The 6299-nt window shown below is 42.3% G+C and overlaps 1 protein-coding gene across 5 annotated transcripts in view; it reads left to right on the top strand.

Moving 5' to 3' along the window:
* The first annotated feature begins 1123 nt into the window (after positions 1-1123).
* Positions 1124-6299, top strand: part of LOC110980279 (cholesterol transporter ABCA5-like) — a 36974-nt gene continuing 31798 nt past the window's right edge. Inside the window, exon 1 of one of the 5 annotated variants that reach the window (XM_087138882.1) lies at positions 1124-1326. The gene's annotated coding sequence lies outside the window, so the exon portion shown is untranslated. Of the gene's footprint in view, positions 1327-1662; positions 1825-1893; positions 2020-6054; positions 6270-6299 lie in introns of those variants that run through there. The other 4 variants (XM_087138887.1, XM_087138884.1, XM_087138886.1 and 1 more) reach the window with 4 other exon arrangements.

The following is a 6299-nucleotide window of genomic DNA, read 5'->3' as shown; positions in this document are numbered from 1 at the left end:
ACCTACTTGGGCCTCTTGGTATATCAGAAATCATGACTGAAAAAATGAGTTATATTATCTTCAAAGATCCTGTTAATTTCTTTACTTTTCAGTGGAGAAATGTTCAATATCAGAAGACAGAATATCGGTTATGTATGTTCTTTAGGTAGAAGCAGTACAATGAAGGAAAACTGTGTAAAGACTGTAGTGATCTCTACAGAGAGAAGTCTGGATAAATATTGCATGCAAAGCTTCTGAATTTACATTAATGATGACCCAAATGAATAAGCAAACAAAACATTGTCTTGGGAATGGTACATTTTGAGGAAAATTCATGTTAAGGTCAATGGAAAGTGAATTGAAATGTGAATTTATGATCATGTAAGAAAAGGGCATGTTGGATGTCAATCGGAACTGTTTCAGTTGAAGAGGCACTGTTTTTTCGAGCAAAACTAAAGTTGCCAATTCCAGTTGCCGAGAATGGACTTGTCCTTATCAAAGTGGAAAATATGGTGTACAATTAAGGCCACGTTACCTAGTGTGATGAGAGCGGTAAAAGCCTCGACTCTGAAAAATTACAATTCATTCTGGAATGTGCTTGTTGCCAAATCATTTATTAAGTCAATAAACACAAACATTAAAACGTCCGAACACTGGCGGTGGAAGTGGGGGAGGGAACAGTGCCCCCCACTTTTTCGGCCGCAGGGATCCCCCCCTTTTGATCCAGGTCCTATAATGGGTGGGGCAAAATGGATTGGCCTGTATTGATGGCTGAGTTCTGATGTTCTAACAATTGCCCCCCCCCCCACTTTGAAAACCGTTATGCCTGAAAAAATATTGTTAAATCGTTTAGCATTTTTAATGCCTCGAAAGCCAATTTCATGGCCTTTGACTTGGAGGCACGTGAGTTTCACATCTGTCGATGTCTTGTCTCTGAATAAAAAGCTTGCTCAACTTTGCATGTCCTGCCCTAAAATTCTGGGTAAGATGATGGCGGATTATGATTTACATTTTGATACTGCAAGCATTTATATCAAATTGCCCAATTCCAGTTGTTCGCTTTTATCCTTTTTACAATTGGCTATCGCGGTGTCACCGGGCTGGGTACTGTGGCCTGTATTGTGCACCGTACGTGCTAATCATTATTATTGTCGTGTAATCATTCCTACGACCTGATGATGATAAATGGCCGCCGGATGGAACCATAGTTAAGGCATGGTTTAGGCCAGTGTAATAACAATTCCATGACTCCAGAATTTCCGGCTTAATTTATAATCCATGTTGTTGGCTATCCAACTTCCAAGTATCGTCAGCGGCTTGTGGAAACGGGGCGAGTCGACGGTGTAGGTGGGTAGCCCAGTCATGCCAGTACTAGGAGTAGGAGTTCCATTTATCTGTTCCCTGCTCTATGCATTTACGGACAACACTTGATGTCCCTCTGCACAAACCTACGTATCAGATTTGTCTGAAAAAAAAAACACGGGGATTTTAAATTTGGGGATCCCGTTCCTGTAATAGAAGGGAGAGCTTCATTGTAACTTTTGAATTCACCCTGAGAGATGACTGTGACCGTCGAGCAAGGAACAATCATGCTCAATAACTGTAGCCTTAATGTTGTCAAAAAGGGCAGCGTTTCGAGTTCGAGGGAAATTTTGAGGGGGAGCCGTGAGTGTTGTCTGGGCGCTTGCGGCGTGCTTAGAGCGCGCACAATCAGTTTGTGGGTTTCGCTGCTGGGTCGCAGAGTGGCAGGATCGTGGAGGACGCTGTCTACCGTTCTGTGCTGTGACTGTGCGAGGTATAGCGTGGACGCTGCACCTGGGGCGCTGCGTGTAGTGACTATAACTGGTAGGTGTAGTAGCGAACCGTATTGGGTCTAGATTACTTTAGTGATAGAGCTGAGTGTCGTGAACCTAGGTGGTCTTTGCTGTTGGATTGCTTGTCGTCTGTAAGCACTGATAGTGGGGTGACGGCTGGAAGGCAATCTTGTCATTGTGCTAGCTAGCCTTGAGGTTTACTTGATGTACTCAGATCGCTGTGAGGGTAATTTCCCTTTCGTTAGATCGACCCTGTTTTGCATGACACTCTGTGTTATTTGTGTGAGGGCTATCACTATTTAGAGAGGTAACCCTTGGGTTGTAGGCTAGCTGTGTTTAAGTTAGTCGGGTGGTTAGTTAACCACGTGAGGCATATTGTATTGCCTTGAGGTATATTGTGTACATAAACCTTGGGTGATTTATATACCTTATTGATTTTTATTGCAATAAATCAAATACTTGATTATTGTCCTTGGAAATCCTGTGTCACTGTGAGGTTTATTTAGGTTTCCCTGTGTTTCATTACTGTATAACCAGATAAATCTAGTCTTTCCTAATTGGTGGTAAACTTCCACCCAACGAACTGCCCCTAGGCTTAGTCCGCCATTCGTTAACTGATATCCCCCCTTGTGTCAGGGTAGCCGCTCATCCTTGCTCAAGGTTAATAAATATATTTGTGGGGTTGGGCCAGGTCAATTCCATCCCTGATCCGGCCGGTTACTGGGTCCACCACAAGAGGTATCAGTTGCATTCGCCACAGTTATCAGTAAGAAAGTCACAGTTTCTTACAGTTGACAATTTGTTGCCGTTGTTTTTGGAGGGACGTACCAGTTTTGCAAGATTAAATTTCAAAAACCAGGGGGGTTACTAAATGTACAATCCCTGAAAAAAATTCGTGTTTTCTGAGTACGCCTAATGCTGTGGAATTTTCCTTGCTAAATTTCACTTTTTAGGACATTTTATCACTCTCTGATGGCTGTACATGTATGTTGTAACATTTTAAGGAAAAGTTAGTGTTGTCCGTACATGTATTATGTAATGATGTACAATGTATATGGAACTCTTCCTGCTAGTGCTTTCTGATTGCTTTTTGCTACAAGGCAAAAATAAGTGATGTCTGTTTGTGGAAGTGTTACCCCTCGGGATTTTAAATTGATTGCCTTCTCTGGCTTACTTGGGCATTTCTGCCGGGAGCTGGATGCTATGATGGAGTGAAGGAGAGGGGAGAGCTGCTCAGATATTATTGTGGAGTAGGCCGAGGCTAGTTAGCCTATGGAGCTAGTCTAGCCATGGAATAACTACATGTACATAAGTAAATGATTGAAGAGGTTACCAATCAAGCCACACATGTAGCCTAGAGCCAGTGTGAATGGTCACACCAGGGAATTTCATTTTATTTTCTATGTTTTCTTGGTTGACAGTAAACCTCTGTTGGGATTGCTTTGAGCCAGAAGTGAACATTAAAATTGTTTCAGTCAAGACTTCAGGTGTTACATGTAGATTTCTCATTTGTGACCTGTGCTTAAATCATGAGGTGACTAGGCTAATCATTCTGCAGCCTCACATTCTAATTGAGCCACAGAATAAAGTCACATTTAGGCCATCTCATTGGCTGAAATGGTGTTTTTGTTGGGTGCGATCTGAGTACAATCTCTTTGATCACTCTCGAGACTTGTATGATAGGATCATTGTGAACATGTGATCACACCCAACATCAACAGTCAAGTTTAGAAACATTAATGCTTTGAGCTTTGGAGTATGTACTGCAGTGGGTTTGGGCTTTCATGTCTCGTAGTCACACACACACACACTGTGGCGCTAACCTTCCATACCTAGTGAGGACTTGTGAACAAAAGATGTCTACACAATGCAGGAAAGGAAGATGCGGACTTACACATGTCCACAGGACATTTGCCCTTCCCCGAAAAAGAAGTTTAGAGGTATTTTGGGTTAGGGGTCATCTGCCGTAAAAGGAAGGATACATGTACGGTTTGTTTACTTGCGTATTGAAGGAGGGTCACTTACATGTAAGTGTATTACCGAATATGGTTTACTTATACATGGATCAAAAAGGCACGTGTTCATGCAAATCTCACTTGGAAAACTTTTAGCCAATCAGGGGTGGTGCCACTTTAGGAGTGAGCTCGCAGCAGAAACTGCAACACTGTACGCACTCTGTCACAGCCATTCATTGGGTACCGAGCAACTTTTATTTTCTGGATTACTTTCTATGGATTACTTTTACCCACCACCACCACAGTTTGCCTGTCGCAAGTATCTGGCCCCTGGGAACCTTGATGCCACACAGTTAGCATTCCTTTGGGATCAGCTGCCTGTACCAACGATTGCTTTGGAGAGTTATTGTTTGCCTGTTGTTGAAACCCATTGTTGTGTTGTCATTAATAGGGTTGATATCATTTCTGGTTAAGTGTTTGATACATGAAATGCGTAAAATAACTCAATCCAAGTACTCCCGACTGAGTGTGCAGCATCAGTGGAAGAGCTCAAGTCCAATTAAAATGGGTTTTAATTAATTAAGACAATGAATATTCCATGCACGTGTACTCTCATCTCACCCTACTTGATTTGAACTGTGTGTGTGCTTAGTTTATGTGAGAAATTGATCCAGCTGACCAAGTGAGAAATGAGCAGTTAACATCGTTCTACAACCTCTGGACATTCTCTTGAGGAATCAACAGAGCCTTATACTCACCACCATCTGGTTGTGTTTCATGTACATGTAGATTGCCTAAATATTGGCAGCGAGGTCACGCTTTATTTGTGTGTTTTAATTGCCAATCTGTGGTGTTGGTTCAAGGGGAGTTGTATATGTATACCGCAAAGTTCATGATTGTACATTAGGTGCGTATACACGTAATCTGCAGAGTTCATCACCGGCAGGGGAGAATTTTTTGAACAAGAATAACCTTTGGACATTTTTACCCAACCACTGGCCGTTGGTGTCATAGTACAGACGGCAACAGAAATGAACAGATACTGGTAGCTACAGTATTCTTCTTGTGGATTCTCACACTAAGTGTGAAACAGTTGACTCTGGAGAAACAGCGTGGACGTTGAATCCTCTCTGCATGTTCTTGTGCACACACTCACTTGACTACTAATTCCAAGATCCTTCTAAATCTTGTGAGGTGGTGGTGGGGAGAGTTATCCAGTGGATTGTAGAGGATTGAGGAAGGTGAAACCACTCGACTATGCTTGAACCAATCAGGAGAGTTGTGGGTCCAGAGTTTATCATACATGTATATGTACGTCGGTGCGTGGGTGGAGATCAGTCACTCTTTCTTTTGCTTTACACATGGCTTGATGTCGCTGGTTTTTGTTTGTCATTTTGTACTACCTTGGAAAATTTTTGAGAATTCAGGGATGTTCCTTTGTTGCAGAATGACCAAGACGTTAGGGTAAAGTCCATAGCCTAGGACCAAACCCTAGGGGTACAGTCCACTAATTCAATCCCCAATGAAACCTGTTCAGGGCCCAATAAAATGCATGCTAACATCCCTGAGACTTCTTAAACACAAATGAAATTCTTGTCTTGTCACTAATCTTTCAATTTCTTTTCAATTTTTTGTGGGTTAACCAATTACATTTTTAACAAAATCACCCCACCCAAAAGGGATTTTTCCAAAGTCTGATTGCAGCCATTTTTCAAGTGGCAACCCTCAACTTTCTCAGGCACTTAGGACCATTTTTCAGCCGTAGTTTTTAGCCATTCTGCTCTTGTATGAAAGCTCAAAGACCCAGGGAGTTGATGAGACTTGAGGCTATGCATGGTGGAAGTACTAACTATGAACAAGTTTGCGGTGACACCATGTGGATAAATTTCTCTTTTGTGAGTGTGTGTGGTTCTGAGAGGGAGTTGATCCTGGCAAGGATTTACACAATCTCACCATTTTGGGGGCCAAACAATCTCCTTGTTCAAAAGATACTGTGGGGGCAGGTTTAATGCTAGTGATCTGGCCAGAAATTCTCACTACACCCCCAGACATTTTTTCCTTCCTTGAAATCTTACTGTTTGTGACCTATTATATAATGCCTTGTTCAAAAGATACTGTGGGGGCAGGTTTAATGCTAGTGATCTGGCCAGAAATTCTCACTACACCCCCAGACATTTTTTCCTTCCTTGAAATCTTACTGTTTGTGACCTATTATATAATGCATGTTTACATTGGCAGGGAGGACACAATGTACCAGTGGTGCTAATTCATCTCTGTGGCTCTGTGCGTTACATGTACATTGTACACATGTGCGGATAGGTCTGTTGGTACATTGCCAGTGGAAATTTCCATGGATGGTTGGCTGGGTACAGTTTATGGCAGGATTGCAGACAAATGGTTTTGTCACAGCCAGGGTCAGTCAAAGGCACTTTAAATTACTGGGCCTGTAACTCTGTGGTTGCATTGATGACTTGGGGATAGAATTTGTGAGCTCAGTCTGTTGAAAGATGTACCAGTACAGGTAAGTGATCTCAACGTTATTCTCTGTTAC

The sequence above is a fragment of the Acanthaster planci genome, linkage group LG07 (genome assembly GCF_054643075.1).
Source record: "Acanthaster planci isolate LZ-2023a linkage group LG07, COTS_SCS, whole genome shotgun sequence".
In the NCBI taxonomy this organism is placed as follows: domain Eukaryota; kingdom Metazoa; phylum Echinodermata; class Asteroidea; order Valvatida; family Acanthasteridae; genus Acanthaster; species Acanthaster planci.
This window is presented reverse-complemented; position numbering and strand designations above follow the sequence as displayed.